Source organism: Agelaius phoeniceus, chromosome 1, assembly GCF_051311805.1.
Source record: "Agelaius phoeniceus isolate bAgePho1 chromosome 1, bAgePho1.hap1, whole genome shotgun sequence".
Lineage (NCBI taxonomy): Eukaryota > Metazoa > Chordata > Aves > Passeriformes > Icteridae > Agelaius > Agelaius phoeniceus.
The window spans coordinates 149,460,729-149,486,974 of NC_135265.1; the positions used below are offsets into that span (position 1 = coordinate 149,460,729).

A 26,246-nucleotide genomic window follows, 5' to 3' on the forward strand; every position below is an offset into this window, starting at 1 on the left:
GTTTATCTTGTCAGGAAATTCAGCTAGACCATGCCAACATTTTGTTTCATTCATGCTGTCTTCAAAATCATCTGTTGTTGAGGGAGGAAAAGGAAGGGGAGAGAAAAGCAAAAAAGAAAATGCAACAGAATGATCCATATATATATATATATATATATATATATATATATATACACACATATATACACAAAAGGGACAAAATTCAAAATAATCTCATAAATAAGGCTCAAACCCAAAAGCATCTTATAAAGGACTCCATAGTAACAGCATTCACCTTTACTTTACATGGATTGAAGTTGCCATCTTCAATATCATCTGTAAAATAAACAATGATTCTAAAATTCTAAGTCACAACATGTGCCCTTCACACATCTACAACATGAAGTGGACTCCTTGATTTCTGATAAGCCTTATTCTGCTGAAAGGTTTTGTGGGTGTTGGTGCTGAGGAAGTCACCTTCACACACTACAGACCTGGTATCAGCCACTCCTGAAGAACAAACTCGTCAGAAAAATCAATTGGAACACAAAAAAAGCAAAAGAGTGAAAAGGCAGCTACTTCTTTCAAAATTATCTAAAATATCTTTATTTCACTCATATTAGGAAAATATATTTCCTTACTTAAAACACAGATTACACAAGTAAATAATTCATCATCATGAATTATTTAGAGATATGTGGACTTAATATGTTTACAAGTCCCAAGCTGTTTTACAAAAGAGGAAACATTTATATAATTGGCCCTCAAACTCTTTTTAAAATGCTCCTGTGACGCTGAGGATTCTGATTATCAGTGGCACTGGTCCTGAAAGAAAAGCTTTTATAAACAGAGTGTTTGGTGGGAAGATGAGAGCAGTGGGAAATGACTAAGTAAGGTGATCTTTTCTTAGTAATTGCTGATTATTGCTGCTGAACAAGATGATTCTTCCAAATGCCATCCTGTAAGCCTTGAGTTATCTCAGGTGTGGTAAAAGGTCTCCAAACCAGACACAATTAAGTCACTGACCTGAGGCATCCTCTCCCAGAACAGGCATCTGCCATGTACAGACTCAGGGCAAGCCAGACCCACTGCACTGCAAACACCAGCACCTTCCCCCTGGCAGTGAGTATTCCACAAATCCCCAGAGGAAGCCACTTATGCTGAGGAATAAACCTGCCCTTGACAGCCCAAGAAGGTTTTTGATAAGTTCATTTTCACCTCTGTCCTGCTCTGCATGCCACCCTCCTTTCAGAGTTGCTGCCAGTTTCCCCTGGATATCTCCATGGTCAGAAGTCCTCATGGAGAGGTTCTTTGCAGGTGCTGCCAGACCTCCTGTCTCTCTCTCAAAACTCTCTCTGAAAGCTCCTGATGACCCTGGTCCCTACAATTCAGAAAATTTTAGAGGCCATTCACTTTCTGTAATAAAAAGCTGGACTAGATAAAGCCCTAAGAAGGCTGGTCTGACCCCACAGGTGATTGGAATAGATGTTCCTTCCAACCAGAATTATCCTATAAAACTACCCTGTGAACAAAAACAGCTTTTTACTACTCACTTCATCAGAGAGTAAGTACAATAGCAGTCCCAGAAAGAAGTTAAGACTGGCTAAAAAAGACAGGCAAGGAAGATTGTCATTCCTGGTGCTCCCTTTATTAAGGTAACCTCAACTCAGAGAAGTCCACACAAGAAACACCTATTCCAAGAGAGAAAAATCTCCCTGGATCTCCTGGTTGTAATAAAGCAAAAAAAAAAAAAAAAAACAAATTACAAAAAAAAGCTCAAGTGCATTGTGGAAAGGGCTTACTTCTGTGTTGGATCTTATAAAACCATTTCTGTTAGCTGACATTTCTTCATGCAATATCCTGCCACGTCCTGCTCTGAGGGAAGCACCCGTGCTTGTGCAGACAGCAGGCACCTGGCTTTGGGAGGGAAGCAAGGCAGGAGTGATGGTGCAGCCCCTGTATTCCTCCTACCTGCAGGTGTGGTGACCAAAGTAGCTCCAGCCATATCCTTGTCCATTCCCATCCCAGCCACAGGTTTCAGTATTCAAACAAGTGAAGGAGTCCCACCACAGCTGGGTTTTCTTACATCTAATGAAGGAATTTCAAATTAGAGCATTCAGGCCTTGCTTCTTGTCCTCACTGTCTCAGAACTTTGTGTTTGTATCTTTTATCTGGAGACAATGTCTCATCACTTGTGCCCAACACAGTCAATTAACTCCCTCTTTTCAGGGAGCACTTTTCCTCATCTCAGCTGTGCTGGGTTAGAGGTTGGACTTGATGAGCTTAGAGGTCTTTTCCAACTTAAATTGTTCTATGATTCTGTGATTCATCTAGAAGGCGTTCCTCACCTTTGATCTACCATCTGACAATGCAGCAGAGATCCATGTTGCACTGCTGATTCTGGCATTAGATGTGTCCTAATTTCATCTAACTAACCTATTTCAGGGTACCCTATCCCCACTACATCTCTGCCACTTTTAGCTTATTGTCATGGAGATTTTGAAGCTCAGAGCAGAAAAACGTGTACACGCTAAACTGAATTTCACCCATGCAGAGCCCAAGTGGAGAGGCTGAGTAAACCCTGGGAGGAGGTAGGAAAAAACCAGATCAATCCCCTTGACCACATTGTGCAGCAATAACTCCAGGGCTCATAATTCAGCAGCAATCTTGACATCTGCTGTTTGTCCCCAAGCAGGAGCAGGGAGCAGTGGAGCAGAGTAGCCATGGTTACATCTCAGCCGCTGCTGCTGGTCACTCCCATGTCGTTGGGTGATTCCATGATCACAAAGTCCCAGCCTGGGACAAGCTGGCTTAACAAGTCATCTGATGCAGCCCATTTCACCCTATATAGTCTGATTATGACTCTGGGTAATGATTAACTTTCCAAGGATATTAATTAACTTGCTCTGAGGGGCCTTGCACACCTAAGGTAGCCTTAGGCAGTCACACAAACGAATCACCACAGGGCGCTGCAGATCCAGCAGCTGCCAAAAACAAAGGGAAGCCATTCCCCCCATTGCCAGAGTCCAAAGTGCCTTCAGCATGTGCTGCTGTAGGCAAGAGGGTTATGCTGGTGTGTATTTTTAGTTCAACTAGCAGAGACTATTTCTGCACTCCAGTGTCTGATGCTGAGCTAGCCCACCTTCTGTTTCTCCATCAGGGTATTATTATTAGCTGCACTAAACCAATGAGCTCCTCAGCACAGCAAGTTTGATAAAGCACTAATGTCACCCACTACCAACACAAGGCACCTAAAGAAAACAAGGCCTAATTTACAAAGCTACTAAAAATTAGCAGAAGTCTGATGATCATTCTTCACTAGCTTTATTCACTGGGGTTTTTTTGTTGTTTTTTTTTTTTTTTCCAACAATCTTCCCTCTTCAGACAAAAGAATTGATGCAATCCAAAAGAATTGAAGCAATCCAAATGAATTGATGCAATCCAAAATCTATTCCTCCCTTCCCCACCATAAAAGAAAGAACACATCTAAGGGCTTTTCACATCACCTTCTGGAATTATTATTCATCTCCATTTCATCCATTCATCCATATGGACATCTTTCAAAAGAGTAGCCTTGCTGAAATAATATTTATCTGCCTTGTAATCTTCTGCCCCATAATGCCCCTGACTTTGCTGCCTGGTTCCCCAGGCAAAGACAAGGAATGTTCAGGTGGTTGTGACATCCCAAGCTAAAACAGCAGCTTGACTTTGATCCATCCATGGCAGCCAACAAAAGCTTTTCGACCCAGAGGGCTCAGGCTTCCATGCCTTTCTCAAACAACAATCTCTTCACAGCCTTGTGCATTATCTTTCTTTCTGAAAAGACTTTTGTGCACGGGGATGACTCCTGCTGTTCCTGAGGTCAGTGGCAAACATCCCACAGCCTCCAGTGGTGCAAGGGCTGGGTGGCTGTGGAGCAAAGCACTCTAGAACATCACACAATGAGACCTTATTTCCTCTAACATCTACTGTAGCAAACTGCACCCTCACACAGCTCAGCCTAAGCACAGCTGCAAAGGGAGAGGGAAATGGAGAGGAAACATTGAGGCGCAGGCAGAAAAGAGAAGTTTTCAGCTGAGATTTTAAACCAAGACAGGCAGGAAAAGAAAATAAATAGCACTGTGAGACTGCAGGGTGTAGAACAGGTTTATTATGCAGGGCAGTGTACTCTGTAAGCATCTGTAAGAGATACTTGCAGCAGCAGAGACTGCTCAGTTCTAATGAAATCCATCTGCCCTGTCCCACAGAGATCCTCATGTCCTGTGACGTGGGCTAGTTGGGCCCTAATAGTGCAGAAGAGCTGTGCAGATGTGAGCCAGTACCTGCAGCACTCAGGTGCTCAATCACACAGAGGGAGAGCACTTGCTACAGGTACTGGCAGACTGCCAGCTCAAAACCTGTAGCCCAGAGTTCTCTACAGAAACTGAAATATCAGTAAGAACCCAAATTTATATTTAGAGCACACAAATCCAGAAAAGTGGCAAGCAAAGAGATGTGATCCCCCAAAAGTGGGTGTTTGCTCATTCTGTCCCATCACCTGTGAAACAAATGGGAGACTTTTTTAAGCAAATACAATCAGTGGTTTCATGCAGACACCTCAAAGCTGACACTTACAAGCCAAGGGCATATTTAGCAAGAATATGAGATTACATCATCTATAGGCATCATCTCCCTGCAATGAGGTCAAGTCAAAGCCACTGAGCAGAGCAAGAGGCTATGAGTAGAAAGGAGGAGATAATTTAACAGACATGGAAGTTTTCATACTGAAACACCTCTCCCATCCAGGATTCATGGATGGAAATCCTGGTCCTTTTGCTCTGTTCTTTAAGAAATCATTTTCATACAACAGGATTGCTTTTCCTACTGCCACAATGGTGTTGGCAGTATGGGTTGACAAATTGACCAAGATACAAGCAACATTTCACTCAAGCCACGTCCTCCAAATAATACTTACATTCTTTAGGGCCATAAAAAGGTAATGGGACTGTGCTTGCCAGTGTCAGAAATAAATGCAATATTAACAATGACAGAAACCAAAATGATACATTAGAAGATGGTGCAGAACCAGATTCCTTTCCAGCTGTGCAGATCTGTATAGCAATATAATGAGGAGGTATTTTGCCCAACTAGTTGGACCAAAAAAGAGCCTAGTCCTCCCCAGGCTGCTAAATGGTGGCATCAGGGTCCTAACAGCACAGGTAGTCCCTACCGAGCCAAGTTACAAAAATAAAGTCCCACTTGTCATTGTGCTGAATTCTGTGAACCCTCAAAGGCCAGTGACCAGAGTCTGAGGTTTCCATGCAAAGAAGACAAACATCAATTTGTTTGTCACAGCACTGCTATGCATTTTCAGTACAAGTCTGTTGTTTAATATCTGCAGTTTCACCTCTAAATTCCAATAGAGTGCACAGGGTCTTAGCTATCCATGACAACACCCCATAGCTAAGAACAAATAAAACAAATAAAAAGGAATTATGATTAACATAACTACTAGATACTCATGTTATATATATACTAGGTATACTACTACAAAATCAAGAATTTGGTGGGTATGTATGCCAGGAAAAGGTAAAGAACTGCTTATGTTGTCTTAGTCCACAATCCTAAGGATGAGAAAAGACAACAGGTAGGAAGAGCATATCAGGATACTGCATTTACCTGCAGTGCCTCATGTGCAGTAAGAGAAGTAAATTTTGTGGGTCCCTCTGTGACCACTGAAAATGATCTTACTACTGAAACATACCTAGGTCAGAGGTGTGGGGGCTACAGAAAAAAAGAATTCACACCAAGGCATGTTTGAACCCAAGAGAGAAGCAGAAATGACATGAGATTTCTGGCAGATTTATAGAGGGACCAGAAAGAGCTTCCCCCCTCCCCCCCCAAAGGTATTGTCTTTCAATATGGGACAGCACATGGATGTCAGCAGCATCTGAGTGTACAAAATTAAGAAATTCTTCCTTTTACACTTTGTTTGGATGCTCCATCTGTGGCAGTGGAACAGGGAAGAAATAAAACTGCTGAATAACATAGTCCTTAATATTGCAGGCACTAATAATAGGATTAGAGAGAGAATAAAATCATATCCTCTTGGATTTGGAACACTTGGAGGAAGCCAGCTTCTGACTCACTCTCCCAATAAGTTGAGATGAGGCGTGTCACGGTGCTGACCTTCTGAAGGAGGATCAGCCCAGCAGCCACAACTGCCCAGGTGGTTTCACTCCCTCCTGGAGCAGTGTCAGCAGAGGTCACAGGCCCTGAGGTTCTTGCAGCATGTCAGGCACTACCAGCATGCAAGGGAGGGAGCTGGGTACAGGGGAGATCAGAGGAAACACACACAGTGAGACACCTGCACCGTTTGTGCTCGTGGACACAATTCTGCCAGAGCTGTGCTGGGGGAAGCACAGGCACTCAGATTGTCTCACCAGTGGGGGAAGAAGGTTTCAAACCATGAGCAAGGAAAGCAATGGAGCCCAGGGGTTACAAAGCAGAGACCCAAAGCTTGCACCACCTGAGCCAGTTGACCAGGAAGGAATTAAAACCTCCCTGAGTGCTGATGGGGTATCTGCTCAGCGGGCACAAAGATTCCCATTGCATCATCATGGGTTTCATTTAGACTAAGAGAACTTGCCAAGACCAGTCTGACTCTGCAAGAAGATGAAAACTGGCAAAAAAAAAAGCTTATTTCTGTATCAAGTATGGATTGGGTAGATTATTTTAAGGGAATTAAACAGAGCAGTGTCCAGGTTCTCATGCAAAGATCCCATTGTCCCCTTCCTCACTGGGAAAACTTTTCCATGGTTAAGTGTCTGTCTCATTAAACAGTGAACCTAGCCAATCACAATAGAGTGTAAAGGAAAAAAACCCACAATATTGCAAGAGGGAAAATAACAGAGTGTGATTATTGAATAGAATAATAAACAGCACTGTACACATAGGCTCAAAATAAAATGAATAGCATTGTTAAACTAAAGGCAAGATACATTCTTCTTCAAATCATCTTTTGCTTCAGCTTACTACAGGGCAGGATCTGGAAAACGTATCTTCCTTATTTAAAAAAGAAGAAACAAGCAAAACCAAAAACAACAACAAAACTAGTAACAACAAAAAACACCCAAACCCAGGCTGCAGCATTTCCAAAATTCCTGCCTCAACCTGTTGGCAAATGCTGACTTTAGAACAACATGCTACTATATAAGTCTTCTTTTGTTCTGAGCTCTGAGAGCCACAGTGGGTGACTAATGAAAATTAGCAAGCAAGATTTTAAAAGATGCTTAGTTATATCATGAGATACACATTTTTCCCCCTTAGAACAGTGCTAGTGAACAATAAGTGAGCATTGAGGGAGCAGTTCTTAACAGCTGTGCACAAAACAAAAGAAAGACCATGTTCCTGTCCATTACTAAACTCATAAAATAAAATATAATGGAAAAAAAACAATAGGTAAAATGAAAAAAAAATCTGTCCTAAGCTTTCCAGGTTAAGGAATGGAAAGAGCAGCAGGACTGGGGGACACAGAGAATTAAATACTGGATATCTGAGGTGGGGAACATCCTTGCTGTTTCCACTCATATCAGCCTCGGTGTCATGACTTTCCATGAACAGCCCTCCACAGAGGATTTCTATGGCCAAGCAGTGCTCATGAAAACATCCACCTTCCCTGCCTTACCCAGGGTCATTTCTAACAGAAGTTTTCAGCCCTGTAGCAATCAAAAGTCCATGTATGAACTCTGGCTTCTCCATAATCACCTGCCCAACTCCAGCAGCAAAGCAGGCCTGTGCAGGAATACTTGCAGAGTGTTAATGTGTAATACCCAGAGCCCTTTGACCTTCAATCATCTGCTTATGCTGATGGGAGGGTCACTGCTCTGTCCCTCACTGAGCTGCCCCTGGATGATGCACTGTACATCTCTGCAACACATGTAAACAGGATTGTGGCTCTGTCACTGGTTTCTGAGTGTCAGACACATGAGCAGGTTTGCACTCTTTCTACATTTTGACAGACACTTTTATTCCCTCTCTGTTACTACAAAGAAGTCTCAAGACCTAAATATTCTCTGAATTTGAAGCAAACACCAAATCTCATGCAGAAATACACCATGTAATGTGTCCAGACTCTTAAGGACTGTAGCCTTACTGTGCTTTAGTTTAATTAATGTAAGTATCAAAAATCCTCCTCTTCAGTTAAACTTGGTGTCTGTGAGCACTGTCATTACCATAGATCAAAGAGCCCCTTGTAGAGAAGACCTGTTGTGATGAGGTCAAGTTCCTCAAGAAATTATTTTTCAGATTGAAGCACTGATTCCAAATAGCTGCCTATATTTTCTTTTTCTATCCCTTAGTTTATCAATTTCCCTTGAGATGGAAAATAATTCCCAGGTAATTTTTGCAGCACTTCTGCATAAGAACTGGACATGAGCTCCTGCCTACCCAAATTCCTTGTTCTGTAGCTTGGAGAATGTTTGTAAACATAGAGAAAAGGTGGGTGCAATTCTGCCCTCTGCTCTGTACCTATAAACTTAAAATTATATTCCAGCTCCTGCTGATTTTAGGAGGATCTACAGACACAGCAAAATGCAGGACTGGGACCAAGAGCCACTCTGATTTTCAAATCAGGTTGAACATGAGAGACAGGTGTCTCTTAACCTATGTACAAGGATATACATATATAAATATATATATACACACAAGTATACAAGTAATTGTGTTGGGTTATACCCAGACCCCCATGTTTGAATTAGGAAGCATTTCCAGCATTGCACAGACAAAGATGATTTAGGGAGGACAAGGGACACCAGAGAGGAAGAGCCGGGTTTTGGAGAAGGAGACAGAGACAGCAGCAGCGTCAGATCTCTTTCTCCTTACTGCTGACAATAACAAACAAACAAAGAAATAAAAATAGTTCTGTGGAAGTAGAAAGAGCTCTCTGCAGTCATTACACAGCAAACAGTCACAGCTCAAACACTTGGCTTAAACTTACTTCTTATTGTCCCTCCCTTCGTGCTCCTCAGACATACGCACTCAGCCACATCTAGTTGCCTGCACAAGGACACTCCACAGCTTTGTATCTCATCTGTTTATAAAAGGACAAGGACTGTCCTCATGTGCTTTTGGATCAGAACTATTCTTCCTACCTTCTGAAATGCACCCACTTCATGCTTTCTCACAACAGATGAAGTGAGCATCTTTTACTGTGTGGCCATCAGATGCACATCTTTAAGATATTATTTTTTTCATTTCTTAGGAGGTGTAAAGGTTTAAGTGCAATATTTTTGCAATTCTATACATACATATATTCTCAGGTATGACTGCATTGATAATGTAATAATTTAGTCTGGTTTTAAAGCACTTAAGGTGATTCTGACAGTTGTGGACTACAGTGAGGTTTCTAGTCTTGTCTATTCATATACCTCTCTGCTTTACAGCTCTCTGCTGAATATGATGAGAGAGATTTATTTGTAGAGTGGGTAGAGACAGAAGTCCGTTGTCGCATAATTTTTTTTTCTTTAAGGGTTATTAATTACCACGTCAACCTTTGCTCCGCTGCTGCTGCCCACTTTTATTTTAGAAGCGCGGCTGTTCCCCACTCTGCTCACATTGTGCCCCCCCACCATCCCCTTTTCCAACAACCTTTTAGAACATTATTTATTATTCCTCCTCTATCTGAGTGGAGGAGAGAGAGAGGGACAGTATGGCAGGGATGGGGAACACGAGCTGGAAAACATGCTTGCCTGGAATTGTCATCACACTGCCGTTGGAAGGAGCGAGCCGAAAACTCGCAGCCAACACTCGCATGCAAACACACACCAGGCACACAGCACATTGATCCCATCCCGGGGAGTTTGTGAGCAGCCCCACAGCTCTTACCTGGCTGGTCTGGGATCCCTCTGCAGTGCAGCTCCCTCGGCTCCCTGTGCCCTATTCCCCCCGGGAGCAGCGGGGCCGGGGCTGTGACCGGGTGCCGCTGCGGGAAGGGGCTGGCAGCAGCTGGCTGCAGCCTCGGCTGCCGGGCTCTGGCTCCTGCCAGGGCTGCTGCTGCTGCTGCTGCTCCTGATGATGCCGAGGAGGAGGAGAGCCGAGTGAGGAGGAGGAGGATGCTGGCGGTGATGCTGTTGCCATGGTTACCCAACTCGGCGGCGGCACCGCTCAGAGCAACAGCTGCCCCAGCGCCCAGATCTGCTCCAACCCATGGCTGCCAAGCAGCCCTCGGTGTGCAGGCACGGGGATGTCACCCCAGAGCCCCTCTCCATAGGGAAGGAGGCAGCCAGGAGGATGGAGGTCACTCCTTGGCACGGTTTTGGGGCTCTGGGAGAGCAGATGGAGTGATACATCCAAAATGTTTGCATGCTGCACTTGTCAGCAGAGAGCTTGCTGCCCTGCAAAGGTCAAACACCAGCTTCCAGGAGGGAGAAGTTTCCTTTTTTAGGGGGTTCTTGCATTTTTATAAAGAACTGAATAAAACAGCAAAGCTGGGGAAGGGAATGACTTTCAAAGTTGCTGCTGTGATACAATTTTAAACTTTTTCTTTTTTAAACTAAAGGCCAACCCTTTGCCTTTAAATTGGGACTTAAAAGTTACTGTCTTATTGTGCAAAGGTTTCTTTACATAGGGAAATAGCCCTAGAAGTGGGTTCCTTGTGTGAGAGAGAACTGCCTCTAACCACCAAACAGTGAGAAAAAAAACCTTCCAGAAAGGAACCCACTTACACAGCACAGGACAGTAATTCTTTCATGCATGAAGCAAACGAGCTGAACTTTGCCTTTGTCTAATGATCTGAAAATAAGAAAGGAAAAAGATCTCAGGTGAATGGACTGCCACATGACCAAAATACTGGGTATTAACTGAGAGAGACATGGGAAATCAAGGCATTCAGCTGCCATTTATTGATCAAAGAGGCATGTTGTGAGGCTCTCATTTTGCACTGGAACATCACAAGACAGAACAAGGTCACAACAATCAAATGTCATTTCCATCCTAAAATGTCAGTGCAAAGCTACGTAATGCTCATAAGCCATGACAGTTCTTTCAGGAGCTGGTACTGTTTGCAGGACATTGTGAAACCCTGTCTAGAAAATACTGAAAAAAAAAAAAGAAAAGAAAAATCACTGGTGGAAACTTTCTAAAGGGATATGCTTCCTGATGCCAGATCTCTGCTTGCAACTTGAATGCTGCAGATGATTTGAATCTATGAGCTTGAGGCACCAAGAAAATGAACTGGATGATATTTCCTGTTAAAGTATCAAACCTGGATAAATGGTTATAGAAGATGGGAGCCTACAAAAAAGATGGAAAGGGATTTTTTACAAGAGCAGGTAGTGACAGGACAAGGAGAAATGGCTTCAAACTGAAGAGAGTAGGTTTGGGTTAGATATTAGGGAAAAGTTCTTTGCTGTGAAGGCAATGAGGCCCTGGAACAGATTGCCCAGAGAAGCTGTGGATGCTGGAGCCCCAGAAGTGTTCAAGGCCAGGCTGAATGGAGCTTGGAGCAACCTGGTTTAGTGGAAGGTGTCCCTAGCAGGGAGGTTGGAATGAAATGTTCTTTAAGGTCCCTTCAAGCCCAAGCAATTCTATGATTCGATGCTGTGCTGTTGGCAGCATTTCTCAAGATATTCTAGAAGACAGTGTCTCCACACTGTGTTCATTTGCAGAGTCATAATCTGGTTCATATAAAATCATTTTCTATATATCTCTCATGACTGTGGCAGAAACTGGAACTACCTGACTGAGGAGGAAAAAGTGCCAGCCAGCCTACACTGTCAGACCTCCTTGGAGTAACTGCTGATTTCACAGCCTCCAAGTATCTTATAAACCATATCCCTGAAGATTTTTTAATTAATCTTCTTTTAGGCAACAATTTTGATGTCTGCTCAGAGATTATATGGAATAGCTTACTCAAAGGGACTTTCTAGCACTCTAAAAAGAAATGAGAAATATGTTATCTATTTTAATCTTTAAAAATGTTATGCATGTAAAATTAGACAGGACCCTGAAACCCTTCTCAAGAGCTAAAAAATATTTGCTGCCTATGTGGCCCAGGAGATTCCCTGCTGTAATTTTGAATGCAGGGCAAGAAGATCTCATTGCAGTAATGATGGTGAGCACATCTAAATCACCCATTCCATGATTAACCAGCTGACAGCAAAACCCATGGTTATTCTGAATAGATCCCTGAGACCACAGACAGAACTTATTTCTGCTAAATCAGGATGTGTACTGAAAAATGTGCCTGCTGAGGTGTGTGTAACCAGTTTGCAAAATTGTATTTTCCATGTTTGCTTATTGGGGCTTTTATTTTTTCTTTGGAAACTGCATGAGAATAGCAGGAGAGATCTGTCCTCTACCTTCAGGTCCTTTGGCTCAGTGTGTCTGTGTTATCCCACTGGGGAATTGCCCACCTTAATTCTCTTCCTAGTGCTGACCTGCACCACTGAGGAAAAATCCACCTCAAAGGAGATGCAGAGTCCACTGAAACAAATGGCTTTGATACCTTTCTGTCTGTATCCTGCAGAGTGGGCATCTTCACCTGAGCCATGTGAGGACAAAGGTCTAACAAAGCACAGGGGAAAAAATAAAGAAAAAATTTTAAAAAAAGGTAAAATAGTTTTATTTTCCCTCAGTCATGGAAGAAGGTCCCGCATGGTGGGATTGATGACTTGCATAATTCACTGGGGAGAAAAGTGGTGTTACAGTATGTAAAGCATGCTGATTTCATAACTAGCTATGATTCAACAAAGAAAGGACACATCACAGATGTATTTGACAGAGTTGAGAGGAAAGGCTGTGTTTTAAAGCACAACATTAATTTTAAAATATAGAACCTACATCTTGCAGATCTGCTAAGGAATTACAGACCCCTCTGGGCATCTCAGATAGTACCAGGCACCTATGTTTAGTCATGTCTGTCATTAAATTTTTGCTTTAAATACTAAAGACAGGTAAATCAACTCAGCCTAACACAGATTTCTAAAGCAAATCAGGTAAATTCTCCCTTATGACTCTTTTTCTCTCCCTGTAGTTAGGAAAACACAAGTGCTCACTTAACTGTGTTTATCTACATCATCCTGAGGCAAAGGTAAACCCCATCCCTAACTCCAGTTCAGAACTATCCCACCAAACCAGCCACCTGAGCCCTGATGCCTGTCAACAAAGTTTTAAATCAAAACATATCTTCTGGAAATAGCTCTGAAATGCCATCTCAGCCCCACAGCAGCCTGAGGTTTCAGCAATGAGGATGCCTCAGTGCCTGTTTAGCTGCTGAATGTTCCCTGACTGGCTGCAATCCCTGTGGCACAGACACCCTTGGACATGCTTAGTGTCCTATATCCATCATAGGCAGAAAAATTTATATTCTGGATTCTTTGTGTGGAGCCTTTGGGTTATTTAATAATAACCTGAAACAGATATTCCCATTAGGTAGCAGGATAACTAATAGATATTCACTGGAGCATCCAGTTCATGCTGCAGGGCACACAGTTGGGCTGGTAAACATTTCTACAGGTTGTAGACTCCATTTCAGTCTGTTACTCTACTACCAGTGCAGGAGGGTAATAGCAATTGTATAAATTCTAAGAGCAGGGTTAAATAAAAAAAAAAACTCTTTAAATAACTGAAATAAGCTTAGAACTACAAACTTCTTACTGCCTATTCATGCCTGACCAATTTGGTGATCTTCTATGACAGGGCTGCAGTGTTGGTGGATGGGCCAGAGTGACTGACATCATCCACCTGGACTTCTGCAGAGTATTTGACACTGTCCCACACAACATTCTTGCCTCCATATTGCAGAGGCATGGATTTGATGGATGGAGCACTTGGTAGATAATGAACTGGCTGGATGATGCACACAAAGAGTTGTGGCCAACAGCAAATTTTCCACATGGAAACCAAGGATGGCTGGAGCCCCTCAGGGGTCAGTACTGGGGCTGGTGCTGTTCAGCAGCTTTATCAGAGACATGGACGGTGGGATGGAGGCACCCTCAGCAAGTTCACTCACCACACCAAGCTCTGGGGTGCAGCCACAGGCTGGAGGGAAGGGAAGGATCCAGAGGGACCTGGACAGGCTAGAGTGGTAGGATTGTGCAAACCTCATGAGGTTCAACAAAGCAAAATACAAAGTCCTGCACCTGGGTCATGGCAATCCCAGACACATCCACAGGTTGGGTGGAGAAATGATTCTGGGCTGCCCTGAGGAGGAGAACTTAGGGGTGATGGCTGATGAAAAACCAACAGAATCCTGACCAGCACCCAAAGGACCGTGGCCATCAGGTCAAAGGAGGTGATTCTGCCCCTCTGCTCTGCTCCTGTGAGATCCCACCTGGACTGCTGAGCACAGTTCTTGTGCTCCCAACATAAGAGGGACATGGAACAGTTGGAGTGAGTTCAGAGGAGGCCACAAAGCTGGCAAGAGGACTGGAGTACCTCTGCCATGAAGACAGGCTAAGATAGTTGAGGCTGTTCAGCCTGAAGAAAAGGTTGTGAGGAGAATCCAAAACAATCTTCCACTATATGAGGAGGGCCTACAAGGAGAGGAACTCTTTGTCAGGAGCTGTAGTGGCAGGACAATGAGTAATAGTTATAAAGAGAGCAAATCTGGGTTAGATATTAGGAAGAAATTCTTTGCTGTGAGGGTGGTGAGACACTGGACCAGGCTGCTCAGGGAGGTTGTGGATGCCCCAACCCTGGCAGTGTTCAAAGCCAGGTTGGAAAAGGCCTTGAGCAACTTGGCCTAGTGGGAGGTGTCCCTGCCATGGTAGGGGTGTTGGGACCAGATGATCTTTAAGATCTTTTCCTACCTGCTAACACTCTGTGATTCTGTGACTCCTCTGACACATAAAACCTTACATGATGAGGCACAAACTTGTGATTTAAACGCACACACAGAGCAAGGGAGTGAGTATGTCTCGTGTCCAGGGAAGACCAGAACCCTCAGCTTCCACCTGGAGCACACAAGTGGCTGTTATCTCATCCTGGCTGTGACAGCCTTCCTGGAGCTCTGGGACACAGCTTGAGCAGGAAACCTCTGTGGAAGCTCCTGGTGGGTGTGTACCAGGTCACACCATGGCTGGGGAGAAGAAGGAAGGGCTAAATGTGTGCAGCTCTGTAGGTAATGGACAGAGAAAGTTTGGGTTTTCTCTCCGTGAACTGAGAAGCTGAATCTGCCTTTTGATTGCAACACCGTTTCCAGTGTTTTCTCTCTACTTTTTAATTTCAGGAAAGGGTAAGATGCAAAGGGAAAATCTGACACAGAAGAGCAAACAGAACTCTCAGTCTTGAGGCTTTTGATTATTTCTGGATCCTCTGTGTGCTCTAGGAGCATTCAGATGGCAAGACTCAGGAAGCAAATGCACCATATTTTTATAGCAGGATTTGAAATGCTCTAATGTTAATTACACAGTCCCACATAATCCAGTTTCATGCTATGCAACAGAGAAGCAGTAAAGCAAAGGAAGGAGAAAAACAGGAGAAGGCATCAAAAGATGCCTTTCACACAGCTATTTGAGAAAAATATAACTACAAGTTTCAACTAAAAGATATCAATATTTATTTTGATGCAGCTGGTGAGTCAGATCTCCATCACCCATGCCCCATCATTGGAAGCATTCAAAGGCAGATTGAAGGGGCTTCGGGCAACTTGATCCAGTGAAATTAGTTGCTTTCCATGGCAAGAAGTTTGGAACTAGATGATCTCCAAACCATTTCATGATTCTAATAAATATAGCAGATTCTTAGGGAGTTCCACAGTATAAAGGTGTTTTCAAAATAATGCAGGTTTTTGTTTGTTTTTTTTTTTAAACCATACAGCATTTAAAATCATGTGGGATTTTCACATATCATACTGAAGAATTAAAGTCTACAGTACTAGAAAAAGTATAATTTATCATTTTAATAAGTATGTATTTCACACAAAACCCACACAGTATAACATTAAAATGATCATAAAGACTTGACTTGTTTAAATAGTTGCATCCAAGAAGAGTTTATACCTCTCCTTGCAAGTCTTTGTACTTATCCTGTCCTCAAGCCACAGAGTCCTCATTCAGCTGCCATCCATTCAATATTTTGTTCATTCTACCACTCAGTTTTAGTGCAGCATTTTGTTACAGACAGCCTGCCAGGTAAACAGCCTTGCTTTAAGTATCAAAAACCAACTTTTACCACCAGTGCTTCCCTTACCTGGAAGGCAGTGGGAAACCCCAGGTCACAGTCCTCTCATTCAGGGCTCTGGAAGATTACATACAGGATAGAAAACAGAGAGCAAATAAGCACAATTCAAATGTTTAACATGATGCAAACATTTCATAGGACTTGAAAGAACTACTGCAGTATTAGAAGTTCAAAGAAACAACAACAACAACAACAAAAATAAAACCCAAAAAACACAACTAAAAGAAGGATTTTGTGAATCACGCAGTCCAGGCCCAAAACATCATTTTGCAGGCAGCCTTAGGAGATAAAAAGCACTGCTCACTACTGCAGTACCTCACAGAATCACAATAAATATCATCTAAATGCTCCTATTAGAAAAGGCCTTCCACTGCCATCTATTTTGGGCATGGAAAACAAGTCCTGGACTTTTTCAAAGGCACACACACAAGCAGCTGAGATTTTCTGGTGGTCAATGCTGAACTCCCTGAATATTGGAGCAGGATGGCCAGAGAGTTGTGGAGTCTCCATCACTGGAAATATTCAAAACTTGATTGAATATTTTTCCTCTGTATCCTGCTCTAGCTGATCCTGCTTTGGGCAGGGCCAGGGATGATGTGACCTCTGACATCAACCATTGTATGAAATCACAAACAAGTCCCATTCTCCACTGCTTCCAGCATGAATTCCAGAGATTCCTGATCTCTGCCCCCTTGTTCAACAACTCCTAACCTCTTCCTTGGTTTTATACACAACCTCCTTTTAATTCCACACATAAACAAACATATTGCCATACACCTTTAGTCACACCTTGCACTCCTCCATCCCAGTCAACCTACAGCATCCTAAACCTAAATCACTTGGTCTCTTCCAAGGCCCCTTGTCACCTCCCTCTGCCAATTTTGTGCATCATAAGGGCAACTCCCTGCCCTATTTAGTCTGGGCACAGTGCAAGCTTTCCTCTCACCTTGAGTGGTGCTCTCCCACCTTGTGTCCCACCTGGCCTAACCTACATCATCACAGAAAAAGGAAGGAAAGTTGCAGAGAATTGCATTTTGACACAGATTAGAAAACATCCAGTACATTCAGCATGTCAGAGGAACTTAGCTGTTTATGTCTAGCTGCTGCAGAGCACCCAAAAATTGTGTTTATTCAAAGGTTTATGGGCTGTCTTATTATAGAAGTTCTGAGAGATGGACACAACAGAAAGACAATTTCTTTTCTCTTTGGAGTATCTGCTCCTAAGCACATAAGTACAGTCTTCCAAAGAAGAGCAGATGACCCATTTCTAATGCAGGCAAAACTGATTATTTCTCCTAGATTCCTCTATGGAAATATCTAAACTATTTTGGCTGCAGTTTTCACAAATTAATTCAGTCCAAGGAAGATGTCCCTGCATAAAATGTTTCAGCCCAAGCAATTAAGATACAGCAAAATGATAAGAAATAAAAGCTAGTGTTACTATAAGAAATGCTGGACAACCTTAACAACACTCACTGGTATCACTCCCACCTAAAATACATATTAATTCACTAAACAGCCAGATGGGCTTGTTTGTTTAAGACTCTTCCCTAGAGGTTTTCAGATCTTTTTTTTATATATATGTCTTTTATAATGCAAAATACCAGCTGGCAGGCAGTACTAGTAGTACCTAACTACTAACTGGAGTTTGCATATAAAGATTATTTTAAAATATCTGAACCAAAGATTATTTTAAAATATCAGAACCAAACACTTGTCTAGCACTGCTTACAATAAGCACAATGTTTCAGCCTTGCAAGGAGAGGAGAAACATCCATCCTCATTTGTGTCTAGGTAAACCATGGTGCAGAAAAGCTAAATATGCTTGAGGAAGGGTATATTATACGTGGGAAAAGGACAGGGGAGCAGGTTTCTGACTCCAAAATATTCTTGAATGCTACAAATTATTCAACCACGTGATGGCAATTTGTTGGCAAATCCCAAGTGAGTGGCAAACCAGAACTTTGAGCAGTGAGGGAGATTTCATGGTTGAGATTTGAACACCTATTTAAAGCTGCTCTAAGTGCTGACCTATAATTTCCAACCACTGTTTTTCCTTCTAGGTCAACAACACCCCAAAGCCCATTTAAAGGGGAAAGTGGAAACTGCTAGAGACAATTTGTCTTCCCAGGCTCAAGGTTGAAGAGCAATGGTATGAAGGAATAAGATGAAGGAAAAGTCAAGTATTTTAAAGTCTGGGAAAAGCAAATTAAGAATTCATTATCCCGACTGATGAGTCTCACCTTTTACCACAGCTCTGTAGACTTCATTACAACAAAAGCAGAAGAGGATATTTTCCAGCATTCCCACCACCCTGGGTAATGATAGTGGTTGCTAGTGGACACTTCCTTACCTCACATTCATATTTGCTTTTAGCAAAAAGGTCATTCATGAGAAGGAAGGAGCTTAGTAAAGAAACTTTTGAGACATGTCTACATTGCTTTGGAAAGAACTTCAGTCTTACTGATCTCTGAAATTCCACAGATTGTGGCTACATGGAACCAGTTCTCATCTGTCTTCTGGGTGGTTAGAAAAGTTAATCAGAAGAAATTAACCGACATGCTTTGTAGAGTCTATGCCAAAAAGCCCTTCTCTCTTTGAATGAAAGGCAAACAATGTTATGAAATACACATGTTGTAACTTTAAAATCAACTGAATATCAAGGATTTTCATAAAGGGGGCTATACCAGTTATATGATCCTCTTGGGTCTGTGGTAGCTCAAAGAAATGTAAAAGACACTACACTGGATAAAAAATCAAGGAACTCTGTCTAAGCACCTCTGTAGACATCTGCTGTTCTTCTTAAAGTGTATTATTTATTGAAGAGGCAGGGAGAACTACTACACATCTAAAGAGGTGAACTACAGGTGCAGAGAGTAACTGCAGGACTTCAGAGGTTTGCCATAAAATAAGATTCATCTCAAAGTTCACAGGTAAATAATTCAAAACCATTTCCTCCTCTTAATGCCTCAGTTGAGCATATGACAACAGAAGTCAGTGATAATACAATCCACCAAATGGTTTCTCTCAATGGGGAGGACAGAGACTGAGTAGATGTGGAGGTGGTGCTGATCTGGGAGGATGACAATGGACTCACTGCATGACCCACCTATGTAGGCATGTCTGTAACACTGAGATTGACAGATATGAATGAAAGATAGAAGGATTTGGGTGTTTGTGTTCAGTAGCTTCACAGCTGGAGGCTTGACAGGAAGAGAGAGTGGTTTGATTTCCCAGTGAACTGAACCCCACCAGCAAAACTCATGTTCAGTGCTCAGTCAAGGCAGAATATCCTTCTACATACTCTTACCAAAAAATGTTAAGAAAATATGCTATCCATCTCCAAAGTGAATAAAAAGAAAATTTTTTTGTTGAGGATTTTGCCTGTAGGTTGGCCCTGTAATTCCTGAGGAACAGCTGCAGAGCACCTTATAATTTAGGTCAGAGTCCAGGGAATGACTGCAAAGGCTGGATGTACATGTGACAGAAAGAACAACACTTTCCTTTTCCTTCTCAGCTTTCTAGATCTGAGGGAAGGGAGGGGAAACATCTTTTTGTTTCCCCTCTCCCATTCCACCCTAGTAGAAAAAATTCCCACACACACGGGCTTCAACCAAGCCTTGAACACAGCCCAAACCCTGGCACAGCTCCACTACCAGAGTGTGTTTCATGGTCTTCCCTGCCACCAAAGAGCCGAAAGAAAACTCCATGTGCACACACCACAGCCCACTCTGACTGTGAAGATGGGAGCATGAGGAACTGTGCACAGCAACATCATCTCAAAACATCCATAATATTGTTATCTAGAGATCCAGCAACCAGTGAGAACTGCAAAACATGGCTCTTACAAACACTGCTGTGCCCTTAGAATCCCTGATTCTAAGGGGAGGAAGAAGCACTGGGGCTGATGGACTGCAGAAAAGGCTCAGGGGTTCTTGCTGGACAGTGGGAGGAATGTGAGACTTGGCAGCAAACACAATGGGCCTCCAGGGCTGCTCCAATAGAACCACAGCCTGTAGCCAAAGGGAAGAGATGATCCCTCCCTGCCTCAGTGCTCTTCAGAGCACACCTAAATACTGAACCCAGCTTTGGTGCCCCCTCTACAAGGAGAATCTGGATAAAGGAGAGCATAGAGGACCACTGAGAAGAAGGGACCTGAATAGTCCAAGTGGAGGAGCAGTTTCTTCAGCCTGGGTAATGCACTGCTTTGGATGGACTCTTACAGATCATCCAGAACTTGGAAAAATGTTCTTTATAGTGGTGCATGGCAGGGGAACCAGAAACAGGCACAAACTTAAATGAGAGACATTCAAACCATTTTCCCCTGAGGACAATCAAGCAGTGGAACACAATGCCCAGAGGGATTGTGTGGCATCCTTGGAAATCTTCAAGACTGGACTGGATAAAGCTCTGAGCAATCATAGCTGGCCCCACAGCTGACTCTGCTTGGAGCAGGGAACTGAGCTAAAGACCCTCTGGATTTTTCTGTGATATCTATGCTTGTCTCAATCCAGAAGTCACTTCTCCAGGTTTCCAAACCTTCCCTTAGCAGCCTGCCTTGCACTCAGTCTGTGAAATGAAGAGCAGAGATTGCATGGTTTGTACTTCTCAGTGACGACATCCTGGCTGACAGATTGGCACAGCAGGAACATGTCAGGCCAATAAAAAGGAAAAGGAAAGGAGGCTAAAGATAATAATGGAATTTATCAGAGCATTACATCACATTCTTTTTATTATCCTTTCTTCTCCAGTCACAAACACAGCAATAGCTGTTGACTTCATTACCCAGCTCTGAAATTAAATGGGGCAAGAGAGAGGCTCAATCTCCTCAACACAAAGGGAAAAGTAAACATTTCCCTCTGCCTTGAAAGCCTGCATGACCCAGTTCCCTGCCAACACCCAGATATGAGAGATATGAAAGAGAAAGAAGGGATAGATTGAGGTGAAAGCAGCAGAAGTTCTTCTCACAGCCCGTCTGTTGAGAAGAGATGAACCCTTATCTGTTGTTTTGTCCAGTTCCCACCTCAGAGCACACCCTTGTTTGCCCTTCTTGCATGGGACAAGGGATGCTAACAGCCCCTCTATGTTAATTAGGTTTTAGCATCATCCTCTGCAATCTACAGAAACAACCCAAACCAGCACATGTTGTTTGGATTTTAACAGGATCCTCAAGTTTGAGTGGCCACAGCACAGACCCACAGCAAGCATTGCCTGCTAGCAGAAATCAGAACCACCTGCTGGTCTCTGGACACATGGTGAGGAAACCCTTGAGAGATCATCCCAACCCTGCCTGTCTTGTTAGGAACAACAGGGGCTTCTGCAGGGTCCCAGCCCTCAGAAGGCAGCTGTACCTTTCCCTTCATGGCCAAAGCAGGTTCATTCATTCATGTGGCCATGTATCACCACCTGCATTTTTGTTTGAAATGGAGAAAAAAGCAAAACCATTTTGTTTAGCTCTGCTCTGTCACCAAGCACCATCATTACCCATTTCAGGGTGAACTTCAGTAAATCCTCTGCTGAGGTGTAGCTGTGACACAAGGAGCAAACAGAGTCATGATGGGTGCAGAATAATGATGTGTCACCCACGAGAAGCTGGAAGTGACTCTGCTCAGGCACAGATTGAAAAGGGAAGCTTTGTCAATACTGGCCCTGAACAGCAGGACTGTGTGATGTGGTCAGCCCTGCTGCAGGATCCTCACTGCAGCCCTGGGGAAAATAAAACCTGGCAGGGAATTCAGTCTAAGAAGAGCTGTCTCTCTCTCTCTCTCTCTCTCTCTCTCTCTCTCTCTCTCTCTCTCTCTCTCTCTCTCTCTCTCTCTCTCTCTCTCTCTCTCTCTCTCTCTCTCTCCTGCAGACACCTGGGGGTCTCCAAAATGCCACTCCAAGGACACCCATTTGAGTTCATCTCCCATCTACCTTCTGCTATGAAAAATACCAGAACTGAGCTAAGAATCATTCTGAGCTACTTCATCATAGGGAAAACTGAATTCTGCCCTGGAGGCCTCCCAGTTTCCAGGGGATTTTCCTGGAGAACAAAACCAGTGTTCATCCCAGCCAGTGACCTCTGGCTGGGCAGGCTGCAGGCAAGGGGAGATGGAGGCACTGTCAGCTCTAAAGGGTCTCCCCTGGGACAGAGGGAGCAGCACTGTACATCCCAGCTTCCAGGAGGTGTGAGAGTCAATTAAATATTATTAAATATTATTTAAGTTCCAGAGTGGGAGACTTAGCTGAACACCTTGCTCCAAAACCAACACAGAAGTCCAGGTTTCCTCAATCCATATGTTTTAATGACCTAGAATTTCACATTATTACATTATTAGATACATATATATATATGTAGATAGATAGATAGATACATATATATATATAGATATATATTCACATATACATCCACAAATACATTCTTTCTTTAAATGTACTGAATTTTTACAAATGCACACAGACATTAAATATGTGAGTATACTTGCACACATTATGAATTAGTCCATAATCACATATTGACAAGATATTTATGTGTGTGTGTGTGTGCTTTTGCAAGTATAACTTTAGGTATTACAGAACTAATCCAGTTACACACAGGTTAAGTGCACATTTAGCATAAATAAGGTTCAACCCAGGTTCCTAGAATAAGTTAATAATTTTATGTAAAACCTCTTTTTCTCCTGAATTTGAAACTTAAAAAATATTTTGAGAAAATGACTAATACAATGCTGGCTCTAAGGATTAAGCTCAGTTTCAAAAAAAAAAAAAAGTTTTCTAAAATGTTTTTTTATTTGTATTTGTCAAGCTCTAAATTTTCAACTACCTCAGAACATTCCAATGAAGGTTCAACAAATCTGTTTCAATCACAAAGACAATGATCTCTGATTATATCAATCTGTCCAGTTTCACAGACTTGCACAGACTTTGTCAGCTTCTAAAAACAACTAAGAAATTTGAGATGAGATTGGAGATGAGATTGATTGCTTATTTCTCCTCCTGTTTCTCTAATATGATAATTAAACAAACTGAATCCTTTGAACTCATATGGTAAAGGACATTAGAAAGTTTTTTTTTCCACTAACTCAACCACTTTGCCTTTTTTTTTTATTCACTTCTCATGCTCAAAAAACTCCTTGGATGTGAGCACACACCAGAGGAAAAGGAGTCCTGAACACTAGAGGGCACATAAGAAACAAACCATCAAGTTTATCCCTCATCATTCAGTCCCTGAAATAAAAATTTTCTTCTAGTAATTTTTACCCTTTCTTTTTGTCATTCCACAAGCAACTTGGGATTATTTTCACTTTAAATATCTGTGCCAATGTTCAAAATTGTATAGCACTTTATTTTCTCCTTACTATTTCTTGAGAAGCAAAAAGGAATCTTCATGAAAAGAAAAATCACATTGAGACTTCAAGACTGAAGAGCTGTGACTGCAAGCAGTGGGAAATAACCCATGGCAATAATAAATTCACTATATAGAGAGTGATTTCTAGAGCAAACCAAACTGGTACATACTCTGGTGGCACAAGCATATCTGAGTTACAGTGACCAGCATCCAGGGCTACATCTTTGCACATTAAAAATGAGATTCACATTCAAAATGAGATTCACTTGCTTGGCTCTCATTTCTTTGCACTTTTCCTCACTGCAGTCTTGTTCTTTGTTTCTTCCACCCCTGTAAACACTCTGTGCAATTACATGCCCCCTTCCCAGAACCCCATACACTGAATTTCCTGCATTCAGGTGTAAAAGATGAGATTTCTATCACTTCCAGCCATTGGTAGCCTCTGGTGGAGAGGCAGAGCTCACACCACAGCACAAGTGACACACACATTTACAAACCTAAGAGGGGTTATCACAGAATCACAAAATCATAGAAAGGCTTGGATTGGAAGGGACCTTAAAGATCATCGAGCTTCAAACCCCTGCCACCATCTCAGCTTGCTCAAAGTTCCACCCAGCCTTACCTTGAACACTTCCACACATGGGGCATCCACAGCTTCTCCAGGTAACCTGTGCCAGGGCCTCAATATCCTCACAGAAAATAATTTCTTCCTAATGGGTAATTTAAATGTCTCCTCTTTTAATATAAAAATGTTCCCTCTTGTCCTATCACTATCTGCTCATGTAAAAAAAATCTTTCTTTCTTTATTTTATAAGCCCCCATGCCTCTGATCATCACCCCTCCTGCTGCCAGGAACAGCCAGTCCCTAAACATTTGAGACAATCCACCTCCCATCTCAGGACAGCTTGAGGGAAAGCTTTTTTAAAAAGTCAGTCATGGCCTTACATAAACCTCTGAATCACACCTGGGATGAACCAATCCTGCTTAACTCCTTTGCACATCCTTAGCATGTCTCTTCTCACCACCAGGAGCCTGGCAGACTGCTGTAATTCAGAGGGATGCTTCAGAACTATTTACAAACACACCTCCTTGTGCAGCTCTGCTCTTTCAGCATAAATGCAAATACAGCCTCTGCAGTACCTCACACACACAACATTTACTGCTATGCAGATCATGCCTAGATGTCTTGGGAAGCTGCCTTCTCCTAAATGCTGAAATAAAAACCAAATCTGCTATTCTTCAAGACATTTTTTTCCTGACAAGCCTCAGTCCAGGGTCACCCAGAATGTATCTTGCAGACTTTTGCTACCCCCTTGACAGGGCAAACAAAAATAGCCAGGCTCTGCTGCCTGAGAATATAGACAGAGATATGCAGCTGCATTAGAGGGGCTAAAGCCTGAACTGATCCACATCAGGGGCTCTCAGGATTTACTAATCTGGGGTGCAGACATGTTGTACAGCCTCTGGCTCAGAGTGGGCTCCCCCAGGCATGCAGGAATGCACACCACAACCTTGGTGCAGCCTGTCTCCTGGAGAGCCAAGACACTTCTCTCGACCATACAAAATGGACCTTGAGGTCCTGAAAATAATCCCTTTGAGAAGCCTCAAAAGAACCAGACAATAAAATCATTTCTTCCAAAGGGCCAACCACCCACCCAGCTGCACAACCACTCCCCCTCCCCAGAGGTACAAGGAGGGAAAGTGTGATGGGAGAGCTCAGGGACTCAGGTAAAGACAGGGAGATCATTCACCAGTTCTGTCATGGGCTAAACAGGATTATACAGAGAAAATTAATTTCATTTACTCACAATTAAAATATATTCTGGTATTGAGAAAAAAAAGACAAGAAGCACAAAAAACACCTTGCACCCAGCTTTTCTCCAGACCCCCCTTTCCCACTTCACTCCTGACTTCCCTGACAGGGTGGGGATGGGGCAGTGGTTGGTCTATCCCAGCCTCTCCGGGCTGCTCCTCCCTCCTCTCCTGTCCCTGTGCTCCAGGTCAGGCCTTTCCCCAGGCTGCAGCAGGACTGATGCTCCTGCTGGGGCTCTCCCAGGCTGTGAATCTGCTGTGGCATCACTGGGACATGTCTGTGTGCAAAACAAGAATTCCATCCCATGGTCTGAATGCAAAGGATGCTAAATCATGTACTGATAAGGACAAAACTGCATTCCCAGAGATGAGATAAAGAACAATTTGTGTTTTCAAAGTTAACTTATCTCCTTAGTGGTCTCCCTTATTACCACATTCCAGTGGGCTGTGCCTCACCTTTGGTCATCCCTAAGGAGCTCAATTTCTGTGTTTGTGAGAGCTCAGCCCATGAGTGAGTTCCCCACAGCACAATATAAGATATAAAGCTATTAGAGAGTGTCTAAAGGAGGGCTATGACAGTGAAGGATCTGGAGGGGAAGTTGTATACAATGTGGCTGAGGTCGCTTGGCTCGTTCAGCTTGGAGGAGACTGAGGGGAGACCTCAGTGCACCCTAAAAGTTCCTCACAAAGAGAAGCAGAGGGACAGACACTGATCTCTCCTCTCTGGTGAGGAGGGACAGGACCTGAGGGGTTGGCAATGAAGCTGTGCCAGGTTGAGGTTGGATATTAGTTAAAGGTTCTTCACCCAGAGGCTGGCTGGGCACTGAAAGCTCCCCAGGAAAGTGGTTACAGCCCCAAGCCTGACAGAGTTCAAGCACTTGGACAACACATTCAGACACTTGGGGTGGTTCTTGAGGCTGCCCTGCACAGGGCCATGATTTGGACTCAGTGATCCTTTGGGGTC

At 43.1% G+C, this 26,246-nt stretch overlaps 1 protein-coding gene across 2 annotated transcripts in view; it reads right to left on the bottom strand.

Moving 5' to 3' along the window:
* FAM135B (family with sequence similarity 135 member B) overlaps nt 1–10,050 on the bottom strand; it is a 201,581-nt gene extending 191,531 nt beyond the window's left edge. For both annotated transcript variants that reach the window (XM_077189310.1, XM_054635636.2), the window contains exon 1: nt 9,844–10,050. The gene's annotated coding sequence lies outside the window, so the exon portion shown is untranslated. The remainder of the gene's footprint in view (nt 1–9,843) is intronic.
* Nucleotides 10,051–26,246: the final 16,196 nt, after the last annotated feature.